Source organism: Protopterus annectens, chromosome 5.part0 (assembly GCF_019279795.1).
Source record: "Protopterus annectens isolate FY-2018-M chromosome 5.part0, PAN1.0, whole genome shotgun sequence".
NCBI lineage: Eukaryota > Metazoa > Chordata > Ceratodontiformes > Protopteridae > Protopterus > Protopterus annectens.
In genome coordinates this window covers 563,423,851-563,438,014 of record NC_056735.1, presented here as the reverse complement: position 1 = coordinate 563,438,014, position 14,164 = coordinate 563,423,851, and positions in this window count along the sequence as shown.

Here is a 14,164-nt window from a genome sequence, read left to right as displayed (position 1 = left end):
ACTGTTCAATGGGTGCATTTCATGTACAATTTGAATGGAGTGGCTTGATGTGTAAGATCTGTATAGGCATGTGTTTCTGTTTCTGATGTCTGCACAGCCAAAGTACATAATTACTCGTGCATCCCTCGGACGAAAGCCTGGGGTCATTCTTGGTGTTGCCAAACAAACTTGTGGTTATGTGTGTGAAAGGGTGAGTGTGTGAGTTGAGTGAGTGTGGTTTGTGAGTTGAGTGAGTGTGGTGTGTGAGTTGCGTCAGTGTGGTGTGTGAGTTGCGTCAGTGTGGTGTGTGAGTTGAGTGAGTGTGGTGTGTGAGTTGAGTGAGTGTGGTGTGTGAGTTGAGTGAGTGTGGTGCGTGAGTTGAGTGAGTGCGTGAGTTGAGTGAGTGCGTGAGTTGAGTGAGTGTGGGGGGTGAGTGTGGGGGTGAGTGAGTGTGGTGGGTGAGCGAGTGTGGTGGGTGAGCGAGTGTAGGTGGGTGGTGAGTGAGTGTAGTGAGTGAGTGTAGGTGGGTGGTGAGTGAGGGTGGTGAGTGAGTGAGGGTGGTGAGTGAGCGGTTGAGTGTGGGTGAGCGGTTGAGTGTGGGTGAGCGAGTTGGTGTGGGTGAGCGAGTGGTTGAGTGTGGGTGTGTGAGTTGAATGTTGGTGAATGAGTGAGGGTGGTGAGTGAGTGTGGGTGGGTGAGTGAGTGTGGTGAGTGTGTTGGGTGGTGAGTGAGTGTGGTGAGTGTGTTGGGTGGTGAGTGAGTGTGGGTGAGTGAATGCGGGTGAGTGGGTGAAGTGTGGTGGGTGAGTGTGGTGAGTGAGTGAGTGTGGGTGAGTGAATGCGGGTGAGTGGGTGAAGTGTGGTGGGTGAGTGTGGTGAGTGAGTGTGGGTGGCTGAGTGAGTTGAATGTGGGTGAGTGAGTGTGGTTGGTGAGTGGGTGTGGTGGGTGAGTGAGTGTGGTGAGGGTGGTGAGTGAGTGTGGGTGACTGAATGTGGGTAAGTGAGGTGTGGTGGATGACGGTGAGTGTGTTGAGTGAGTGTGGGTGAACATGAGTGAGCGTGGTGAGTGAGGTGGGTGGTGAGTGAGGTGGGTGGTGAGTGAGTGTGAGTGAGTGTGGTGAGTGAATGAGTTGAGTGTGGTGAGTGAGTGTGGTGAAGTGAGTGGGTGAGTGTGGTGAGGTGAGTGGGTGAGTGTGGGTGAGTGAGTGAGTGAGTGAGTGTGGGTGAGTCTCATTTTTGGATGTAATTTCTAAATTTTGTAAACTTTGTTTTTGTATTGTCATATTGCTTTACATTGCCCTACCGATATGTGACAAAGTACAGGCAGAAGCACTGTAACAGCTGCAAAATCTAAGAGCATAAATTTGCAATAACCATGCGTTTACATTAATTGCATGTTTTACATAAGAAGCAGATGTCTGTCACAATTAATCGACAACACTACATCAGATTACAAGTAGTATGCAATGCCATAATTTTTTAAATTATGTCTTAAAAAAGCATGTTGGTGCTGTCATGCAAGTCTGTAAAATATTTCATGTTTATAGTGTGTCATTTGTTAGCTATTTAACCAAACAGGAAGGAAAAATAAGTGGGAGTTTGATGCTTTGCAAAATGGTGATTATTCCCAGTGCTATGTAGCTTGGTTCTAAATTTGACAGGAGGAGTGCAACAAAAAAAAAGTGTCCCACTGTAAGGAGGGAAAGGCTGACAAGAAAACAGTACATTACTCTAGTCACCTGCTGTGAGCTGTCAATCACATGCAGATAATGGGTCAAATTACCCTTAGATCTTTGACAGCTAGGGAAGGTAGGTGTGAAGTGGGAGGGGAGATGCCTTGAAGAACTAGATTTCAGCCTTCACAAAAGAAAGCAAGTTAGCATTTCTAAGAAACAAAAGCAATGAAATGCACTTTTCAGTTCTGTTCTGTAGCATTTCCACTGCTTGTGTATGAAGTAGTCATTGAAAAAGGATGACATTTTAACCAAAAGTAGGGGACTTTAAGACAGCAGTGAATGCCTGTTAAGTCAATGAAGTGACAGCAGCTTAAAGGAAAATGTGGCAGATCTGATGCAATTTTTTGGAGACAAACAATGCATTCTGGGATACTTAGAGGCAGAGTAAACAGTCTGAATTATTTCAAAATGCCACCCCCCATGTGGTCAGAGTCAGAAATTGCATATAAAAATATCTAAAAAGCTCTAAATAGTCCCAGAGTGCTGTTAAAATGTAGGAAACACCAATCCATGATGAAATAAATATGTTTTTTGAGTCTGAGGGTGCGGTTGTCCTTTAAATACACTGCTCTGGGTGCTAAACAGTCATTGTGAGAGTCCACTCAAGACAAAACGAACTGTAGAAGAAAAAAATCAATTACTTTTTAAATGCATTACTGGAATGCCAGTCAAAATCAAGTATAAAAAAAACAAGCAGCACTCAGCTTGAACCACTTTGTCTTGCACTGCAGTTCTAATTATAATTTATATTCAGCTTTATAAAAGTAGTGAGTAACATGCTGAAAATAGCAATCTCTGTGATACCCCCACTTTTAAAATTTCTCTTATCCAGAAAAAGACCTGCTGCCTGACAACAACTATCTACTTGTTGTATGGGGAAAATGTGATCAAAGAAAAAAAATGAACAGCAAATAAGAAACCAGCTCAAGATAAATTGCTTAAAGAATTACTGTACAGATTATGGAGCACACATGATAGATTGGCATTCTGTTTAGTTTATGGGCAAAGCCAGCAAAGTGTCAGACTTCTTTTCTTTAAATAAAAACATACTTTTTCTTACACTCTCGCTAATCTCACTATGTAATGTGTAGTTTTAAACAATAACCCTTGTTCTTGTATATTTTTGTAAAAAATTGTTCATATGTTTGGACTATGGATACATTTGATGTAATGAAATGTATCTTTTATGTTTTCCTTTTTACTTTTTTTGAGGGGATGTACACATTAAGCTTCTTTAAGTTTTCTTCAGATGTCATCAACTGTGCACTTTTATCTTTTTAAACTTATATTTTAAGTAGGTCATAATGGAGTTGGGTTCTTGAAAACTGTAAATACCATATCCAGATAAGTTATTACCAGATCTTTGTAGAAATTAGTATCTTCTCTTTTTCTAACTGACACATTTTGCTAATTCTATTAAAACAGCATGCTGTCGTCTACAGCTGCTAACTTACATCTAACAACAAAGCAAGAGTTTAGCATGCATATTTTAAAGCACACACGTATGTACAAACTTGCATGCATGACAGAAAGAGAGAGAGAGAGAGAGAGAGAGAGAGACAGAGAAGGAGAGAAAGAAAAATATGGGCAATAGAAAAGGAATTATCCCTGACGCTTTGTCTCCCTTCTCTTTGAGTTTTGGTTAACTTTGTGTTCCCTCTTCTATTTTTCTTCATCCCGTAATCTCGCCTTTTATTCCATTATGTTTTTTCATCTCTGCATACCTGTCCTCATCTTCATCTACCACGTTTTTCCTTATTCCTTTCATTTCAGTCTTTTTTATTTTCCTTTTTTTGATACTGTTTATTTGGTTTTGTTTTCTCTTCTCTTATTATAAGCATGCATACATACCTACATATCTGCTTATAACCTGCTTATCTCATATTCACGCTATTCCTAATTACCACTTATAATCATGTACCTGACTGCCAGCATTTCCTGCTGTGGTTTATCCTTTGCTCTTAATTTCTCTTTCCCCTTCTTCCCATCTCACAATGTACATAAGGCATAAGACTTGGAATTTAAGCCTTTAATTGATGTGAATAAGGATTTCTCTGGCAGTGGGCACAGTTTTTCGATATATTTTATAAAGATAATGTGATACAATACAAACACAGCTGCCATAGAAGAATTTTACTATTTTAGTAGGAGCTATTTTTACTGATTGTGTATATTTGCTTGTCTTCTAGTCTATGTCATTGTATGTAAATACTTTTCTTTTTTTATTATCTCCTTTATGTTTTCCAAAACAAATTAATGTAATTCTAAATGCTTTTCTGAGCCTTTATGTGGCACAATTTACAATAGATTCTGCCCTAATGAAGTTCATCAGTTAGCAAACTCAATAAAATAAATACTTAAATAAGTAAGAAAGTAACTAATTTACTTACTGAGTAAATATTTTGCTGCTAAGGCAATGTGCAACAATCTTTACCTGTCTGCTAAGACCCTGTCTAACTATGTGACAGGATTCATTGCTGTTTAAGATAATATAGTGCCATAGGAACAACCTGACATACATTACAAAGTTTAGCTTTGTGCATTTATGCTGTACTAAGCTTTGAACAAGTCAGGGAAGGAGTAAGTGAAACATATGTCCTAGTACCAGAAAGTGGTAGGCAATATAAGCTGACAGTCTTCTTAATCTGCAGCAATAGTTTATATGGACAATAGGGAAAGATGTTAGAATAGCAGAAATGTGTAAGTAATGTAGAAGTAGTTAACAATGAGGTCCTTGAACAGCTTGTCTCTAGAGAATAACAAATGTTTAAAAATGGCTAGAAGAAACTGAATTGCTTTTTTTATCAGGTTTACAGAGAGACGATAATAAGAAAAGAAGTGGACACACTGCTGAAAGAAGATGTTCTTGTGAGATGCCTCACTGTGCATTGCATTGCCATCTGTAGTTACATCACTACCTTATGTTGACTAGCTTGTGAAAATCTTTAAATTTGGTCTTACCTTTAGGCTGCTGACATGCAGAAGCAGGGATAAGTGCCACATGAAAAGAATGAGTTGTCAGCAATACTCATTTACTGTGGAAGCAGCAGCCAGGGATAAGATTTGCTTTCTTAAGAATATAAATTCCCTTTCAGTCCCAGTGAAAGGCCTGAAAAGTAAAATCAATTGAAAGTGGGAACAGATTGGGAGGAACTGATCTCATGCTAGTCATAAGAATACTTTAGGAATCCATCGCATTATAGCTGCAGCATCTCCCCGGGCTCAAAGTAGTACTTCTGTCCTTCTTCTGTCAGGTATTTTATACTACGTCTCTGGGTTTTCTTAGATAAAAAAGTCAGCTTCGGCACAAGTGCCTCCTGGGTGTTTCAGTGATTCAAAACAAACAGTGGTTTTTATTGCCTACAGCATTATTTTTTCCTGCCAGCTTGCTATTTGTTTCACTTATCACACACACACACACACACACACACACACACACACACACACACACACACACACACACACACACACACACACACACACTCCTCACCTAGAATGGCTGGGAGACCATCCAATATTGGGAAAATAAATCCAATCCAGTCCTGCAAGTGACATCGGGAAAAAAAATCCAATCCTGCATCCATCCTCCTGGAGAGAGCTTCTCACCCTCGCAAGCTAATGGTAAATCCTCCAGTCATCATGAGACAAACCTCACCCCTCTCCTAATTGGTTCCAGCTGCACAAAGCTCTCCTGATTGGTCTAGTCTGCAGAAGGAGCTGTCCGGAGCACTTCTGTTCTGTGTGGTCATCACCACACAGACTTCTGGGCATTTGCAGGACAGAAATGCCTTTTCCCTTATCCGGACTGCTTGACAAAGCAGTCTGGAGTTCTTCTGGGTTCCGACCAGTGCGTGTGCACTATCATGGACTTCCAGGATTCGTAGTTAACTTTTTTTTTTACTTTTCTTTCTTTTTTTTTTTTGTTTTCTAGGTGGGTTTTCTTTTTATTTTCTAGGTGGGAGGGCTGCAGTCCTTCAGTCCTACAGCACGAGCTGCCCCTGGATTAAATGTTGATTATGCTGGGACATGGAACTACATACTTTGATTATTTTACCAGAACTCCAGTTTGACATTCTTCTTGCCACAGTAGCCCTTACTAATACTAGTTTGCTCAACAGCCAACTAAGCAAAGGCATTAGAAGGTAAAAATAATATTGAGTGATGTATGAAGGACTGAACTATCAGGCATCATACTTGTCAACTGATTTTCATAGAATGTCGAGATTTTTGCCTCATAGTTTTGGTCCATTTTTCATAAAATTGTGTTTTTCTGGCAAATTATTAAAGAAGAAAGTTAGAAAATAATAGCAGACATTTGAGTTTCAGATTTTATATCCTTCAGAAAATTCATGCTAATGCAAAACTTGTCCTATCAACTTTCTAAGTTTGTAAGAGCAATATTTAAAAAATGTCCCTATTTCCGGACCTTAGCTCCACTTTTATATATATGGCTCTGTTCAGATTTCTTGCTCTTAGAGACTGAGAGGTATGTCAGGAATGGTTGAAGAGACTGCAGAGGTACGCACCAAATGAAAGAAAGAAAATATGGATGTGATTAGCTGACGAAATAACATTTGACAGAAGTAGTTCTGAAATGAAAAGACAGAGGCAATAGGAGAAGACAGAGATATAAAATCACCAATAAAATGTGCCACACAGTAGGAGATCACATAAATCATGAAAATAGTCAAGATGACTTTGTTTCTATAAAAGGGGTGCATTTGTGTTTGGATGATTTACTTACTCAAAATTCCAGTGGCACTATTGGATGATAAAGTCAAGGGGATCTTTCACTTCTTCCATTTCCTGCCGGTAACATATAAGATTGAATAACCAGAACGAAATGCTTCTTGGCCCATCTCAGAGATCTACTGTAAACATTTTGTTACGGTCTGAAGGTAATTTTACAAATTTAGGGAAGCTTGAACATTGTGACGAGCCTAGTCATTTAAACAGTTGGCTTAGCAAAGCTTACACCTTATTTGACAATGCTGTTGTGGTCAATAGTGCTCAAAATAAATACCATTTGTTGAACACTATGCTTAAAGACCTAGAACATAAAATGTATAGATTCAGGTCTTTGCAAATGGATAGTTATTTAACAGAATGTTTGTTATGGAAAATAGTACCATCAAGACTTTAACCCTCTAAATTTTCCAATGGTATTACAACCAATTCTTCTGTCTATAAAGATTGTATTCAGTTTTATGACACTGAATCTTCTTCTTTCGACTTTTTCCCAGTTAGGAGTCACCACAGTGGATCATCTGTCTGCTCATGATTGGCAGTGGAGTTTTTACAGTGTCGAGTTGCCAGCCCGGTGCCCAACCTTCCACAGAAGGCACACACATGCACACACTCATACCTAGGGCCAATTTAGAGTGTCCAATCCACCTACTGCATGTCTTTGGGATGTGGGAGGAAACCGGAGCACCTGGAGGAAACCCACACAGCCACAGGGATGACATGTAGACTCCACACAGAAAGCACCCCAGCCGAGAATCAAACCGGAGAACCTCTTGCTGTGAGGCAACAACTCTAACTGCTGCACCACAGTGGCTGCCTTTTATGACATTGAATCTATTGATCAAAAAAAATGAATTCTGTATCAACTAACTACAAGGTGAGACTTGGCCCATATCAGTTCAATGACAAATCAGTTCAGCGAATGGCATTTTCAGTGCATTTACATCGAACAAGCTGTTTGTCATACTGCTCATACTGAGATTGCAGTTCAGTGAAGATCAGGAAATTTGCCCTTTCCCCACTGTAGTGCGATCTTGGAGTTGGTATATATAATTAGTAGGGGTGAGGGGGGTGCAGCTCCCCACATGAGTGGAATTCGATGAAATGCCATTTGTTGAAATGTCACTTCAATCCTATGATATAGACCTGGTGAGATTCACAATCTAAACAGTGTCACTTATAACTACTTATTGTTCCATATATACCAGCATTTTTAGAACAGAAAACAGGCTGAAGCAATTATTATAAAATAAACCATTTTAATCAATATGGTTTGGTGACTGCATATGCCAAAAAAAAAAAAAAAAAAAAACAGACCGATATTAGCTCTCAAAAGGGAGATGAAATTTCCACACATTTGGGTAGATTTTCTAGCACTGCAAGATTTGGGGGGAAGGATGATTATGAGGGTGAAGTGTAGATTAAACAGGTGTCCATTATAGAAGGCCATTTAGAATTTCACCCATTACATTGATCAGAGAGTATTGTAAACAGCCACTTATGGAAGAACCATGCAGCCCATCCACAACATCACTCACCACAGAGGAATCACAAACACAGTTCCATTATTATCTAACGAAGAAGAAGTGGGACAAAAATGACAATAACAAGAGGCATTAAAAACATTGATTTATGTTAGGATGGTATTTTACACACACACACACACACACACACACACACACACACACACACGCACACACACACACAATGAATATAATATTTTTAACTATAGTGGAGCACAGATTGCACTGGAACATTTTTCTTTTTTTCAAAAAAGTATAACTTTATACCTAGAAGAAAACTTAACTTAGTCGATACTTTGACAGAATTTAAACTTTTTTATTTGTAAATTAAATGTATTTAGTGATGATTCTGATTGTAAATTTAAAGGGAAGTGTGATTACAGAAAGAGGAGTACTTTTATTCTCAGTAACCACCCTATTATCTAAACATTTCAAAAGGCTTCTGCATCTGATTTTTACAAAATGTTTAAAAATATAAAACACAAAGGACACCACAATTAGCCTACAAAAGCAAAAAACAATCTTATTAGATATTAAGAATGACAGGAATATTAGAGTCTTGAAACCAGATAAGGGTGGAAGTACTGTATTATTTGAATACATGACATATATATATATATATATATATATATATATATATATATATATATATGTATATATATATATATATATATATATATATATATATATATATAGGTATGTTCACATTGTTGCTAGATGACACTATGAGTGTGTGTGTGTCAAGAAGCAAAGTCATTAGCTTAAAGAAAGATTGCTTTATATTTAGAAGATCTATTATGACAGAAGGCAACTGATTCAGGCTTACATAGTTTCTTGTCTATTTCCTACCCTACAATTCCAGCATTGTCTGGAATACATTCAACACCCCCCCCCCCAGAGCGATTTTACTGGCACAAAATTCCAAAACTTATCCTCTAGCAGTTTATACTGATAGAAAATTAAAACCTGTATATCAACATGCAATACATTATGCACTTCTACTGAAGGCTTCTACTGTAATGCCTGATTTTATGTTTGTATGAACAGCACAGTTACTGGATAATGTAGGTGATTGCTAATATATGACAGTTTCTGTTTGTGAAGAGTTTTGTCATTGACTAGGGTTGTATCCTTTTTTTCATATATGCTACACACTCTAGCTGGCTGCCTTTTGTAAGTGCTTAAATATCAGATTTATAGACTATGTTGTGTAGCAAAGAGTGGGAACTAACAGATAAGCTTATTATCTGTCCTTCTACCATCTGTAAACCTAACTCTCAGTAACCCCACACTTGCACGGGAACATGTCTCTTGTTAGTTTATTTTTCTTTCTGTCCTTCTATACTGTGAAAGCCACCATTTTTGTTTTTAGCAATCCCAGACTTGCATACCTACAAATATCTCCTGTAAGCTTATTGTCCTGTTTAAAGGCAAGAAAGCTGAAATGCACAATGGTGAAATATAGTGCACTACTCTTGTTTGCCAAACATTACTTAATGTGGGTGAGTATAGACAAATAGTATTGTACCTAACTATGTCAACCATCAAGAAATCCTTAACTTTCTCTCTCTCTCTCTCTCTCCCAGTGAAACAAGCACATGTAAGTTTGACTACTGCTGGTGCTACAAAAGTTATCTTATCCCACTACATAAAGAACTTGCACAGTTGAATTTCACCTATAGTTGCAAAGGTTCACAAGGAACAAATGCACTGAGTTAAATCTATGTAAGGCAATTTCCAAGACTCAAACTAATAAGTTAATTTGTTAAGTTGTGCATTAGTGTGTTTTGTTCTGTAGTGTTGAATCTGCTGGAAGGATATCCCACCCCCAACACCACTCTCAGCTTATCAATACTCCAACAAGATACAACAAATATCTTATCTGCTAATCCAACCTAGACTGGATCCTAGTATCCCACACTGCCAATTATCCTTCTTCCGGTACACTGTCTAGTTCCCTTAGAGATCATCTACCAGCCTATTCCCTTAGAACAAACTCCCAACACCTAAGAGTACACACTATAAAATCAGTTAGGAACTCAACTAATCTTTGTCAGCATAAATTCAGCAATCTCCCAATTGAAATAGAATGGAAACCCCTTAAACAACTGCCCCTTAATGATGCTGTACTATACTTTAATAACACCTTCCTTCACATACTTAATACACTAGCTCCCATTCGTAGGAAAAGAATCAAAAAGAACTCAGCACCATGGCTCTCTAAGGAATGTAAACACCTGATGAAGCAAAGGGACCTAGCCTGGTCAACCTGGAAACAAAACACAAATGATCAAAATCATGTTCATTTCAAAACACTACATAACAAAGTGACAAAACTAATTAACAGGGATAAAAAGTCATATTATTCCCAGCTTCAACTCCAACATAAAATCAACTTCAGTAAATGTTGGCACTCCATATCTTCTCTAATTAACCCTGGAAGAAATGGAAAACACACCCTCTTACCTGATACCCCTCCAAGACAAATAGCCAAAAACTTTAACAAGCACTTCATAAAATCAATTTCGGACCTACTAACTAACAAACCTAGTGCTGGACACCCCCACCCTTCAACCTATTCAGACGCCAACCCCAGCCCATCAACTATTTTTAACACTGTCATTATTAACCCCCCTACTCAACAAAATGTCATACAAACCCCATTCTCAGTTCAGCCCATACCCACTGACACCATTAAGAAACTGCTAAAAAAACTAAAACCCTGCTCTACTTCAGCAAACAATCTTCCACTACACTACCTCAAACTGGCTGCTAACTCAGTCGCCTACCCAATCAGCATCCTTATAAATAGGTCTTTGAATCAGAAGTACCTACCATATGGAAACAATCTCACATCACTCCCATCCATAAAGGAGGCAACACTTTTGATCTGTCCAATTTCCATCCTATATTCATCTTGTCACCCATATCTAAAATTCTCGAGGAAGGTATCCATCAGCAAGCAATGCAATATCTATTGCAAATCAGCCTTCTAACCAAAACCTAACATGGCTTCTGACCTAGCCACAGCACAGTTGCATCCCTATTATCTTTTACAGACACTGTCAACAAGGCCAGAGACGAAGGATGTATACAGCCTCAATATTCCTTGATGTCTCTAAGGCCTTTGACACAGTGTTTCACACCTTAGTATTAAACACACTGTCTAACTTAGGCTTCTTACATAATACAGTAAAATGGTTTCAGAGCTACCTCAAGGATTGTAAACAAGCAGTGAAATGGCCCAATGAACTCCTACCCTTTCTCCACAACCTTACTGGAGTCCCTTAAGGTTCAATCCTAGGACTCCTACTTTTTAACATTTTCACAAACAACCTTCACACTGCCTCTTACCCTGGGACCTTCATTCAATACACGGATGATTCCACTATAATCTGTACTGCTCAATCACTACCCGAACTAATTTCAAAAACTCAACAGTCCTTTACTGCAATCGAATCCTGGTTAAGAAATGCCCAACTTTTTCTTAATCCAAAGAAGATAAAACTATTACTCTTTCATCCCAGCAACACCTCCACTGTCACTGATCATTTCAACATCCTTGCATATGACAAAACAGTCATAAAAATAGTGCAGGAGACCAAACTTCTAGGTGTTATCACTGACAATAAACTTCCATTCAACCCCCATATACAGCAAAATATAAAGAAAACTCATCAAAAACTTGGACTCTTGTATAGAAACAAACATTTCTTTACTTCAGAAACCAAAACTAACCTTGTAAAAATATATTTATTTCCCTTCCTTCTTTATGGTGACCCTATCTTAACTAACGTGCAAACTTCTACCCTAAGCAAGATGGAACAGTGCTACAACAAAGTTGCAAAGGTTGCCACAGACTCTAAATATCACACACACCACTGTAAACCAGTTTAAACTCCCCAACCAACCAACTTGCCTTTATTCAGCTATTCATCTTACACAACCATATTTTCAAGCCTACTGCCTGCCCTGCAGTAGCCAATCTAGTCAAACCTTGCACACCAGATAGATCACTATGATCAAAAAACAGAAATATCTTAGCTATCTCAAAACCCACAAGAAAACCAGGTCACTCTCTGTATTCATACTCTGACTCTGTACTTTGGAATTCACTACCTCTAGCTACCAGGTCTATGCCTGGCCTAATCCATTTCAAAGCCTCTTTAAAAAATCATCACAAAAATACATGGCTCTGCTCTTGCATAATGCCTGCCTAATGCTCAGGTCTTCCTCTTCTTCCACATTAGCATCATCCTCATCTTCTGTCACATTTCAATCCCTCACAGACTGCAAGATCCTAAGGCTCTTCTAACACCTTTTCTGTTTCTATACCATATCCTTAAGCTACTGCTCAGGCTTTATTGCTTTTATTCTTCTTAATGCTCTCTCACTATCTATCTACATCACTAACTTTCTGGCTGTTGTTTTCCTAACTGAAACTAACATTCTATTTTTCATGTACTATAACAGTCAATGTCACACATTGCACTACGTACGTACTATATTTTGGACACTGTCTACAGCATGTATGGTGAGAGTGACTATTATTGTCTGTAATGGTTTAACACTATAGATTTGTCTAGATGTGTAGTAATATATTGCAACATCTTGTAACATAGTTTGTTCTTTCAACTTATTTTCATACAGTATTTCTAGTGTAATTTGTGTTGTATTGGATTATACTGTATTTATATTGTACTGTATGTGGAGCTTTTCTCCCCGGGCCTCTGCTGAAAACAGGTTCTGTAGACCCAGTCAGACCACCCTGGTAAACAAATGTCAAATAAAAATAAAATAAATTTATTGAAGAACTCATGAGATTTTTTAGATAGGATCAAACTAGAATTATTTAATGAAAATATAGGGTTCCTTACAATGGATGTAATTAACTTTTTTTACTTGTATCCTGCAGGATTAAGGGATGAGTCTCTGCAATGAATGTTTACTTTGATACAGCTTTCTTTCTGGACATGGATGGAAATTAATTTCTGAATTTATGAACACAGTGCTTGAAACAACTACAGATTTTTGTGGCGGATCTATATCAGCAGATTAAAGGTGTTGCTGTTGGTGCCTCTATTTTTATTAATTTACTGTAAGTATGTATGGGAGGGAAAATAAATACATATTTAACAACAATCTTTTTTTTTTATTTTATGGCATTGTACACAGAATGTGGTCAAGGAATTTATTTATTATATGCATATAACCACAGATTTTCTCAAATGTACGTATGAATACAATGCAAATAATATCAATTATTTGGATGTTTCCATCTTCAAAAGAGGTAGGACATTTGAGTAGAACATAAATAGGAAGCCAACCTACAGTAATTTTTTTATTTTTTTTTTTTTGCACTTTACTAGCCATACGCATTCATTTAGCCCATATTTTGAGTTCTGTATGCAAAATCTCACAAAAGGCATACAATCTAGCTGATATGCTTATGTCTGCTTTGTCATCTACCACCCATTAATATACTTACTTAATTTCCAGTCCTGGACATCTAAGAACTTGATATGAAAAGAAGGAAATGTCCAGTTATAAAGCAAATACCAGTTATATCTTTCAGATTCCTATTTATCAGTAAATATACTTGACCCAGCAGTGAATAAGTTACTTGCAGGGTATTCTGTGTAGGGATCAATATTTGATTCAAAAGTGTTATTTGTTTTATATAGACAAACACAAGAATACTGAGTTTGCAATCCTCCCACAGACAATTACTTTCACCAAACTATATTAATCCCAGTTATGTATTAATTGTGGACAAATTTTTTTGCCAAATAAGTTATTCTATGACCATTCAAAACACTTAAATATCAAGGAGTGGAAATACAGTTAAAATCACCTACCAAGTTGTTATTCCTCTTGCCAAAATCCATACTCAAATACAAAGAATTGTTATACTTGCATCAGTAGTACATTAAATAGGGAAAAAATAAGTTTTTCTGGTCCCAATTACCATCAAATGCCAACTAAGCAGACAATTTTTTTTCATTTCTAGTATCTCTTCAGCTACTAAGCCCATGCATGCTCTGTCTCAAAATAGCAGTACTTCTACATCTTAAAGCTTCATTATTTGAAGAGAAGCATTCAGCTGAAACCCAGGTCTTAATAGAATTAGGTGTTTTATGCAGCTAAAATGAGTTTTCTGGAGACATCGAATGAAATGATT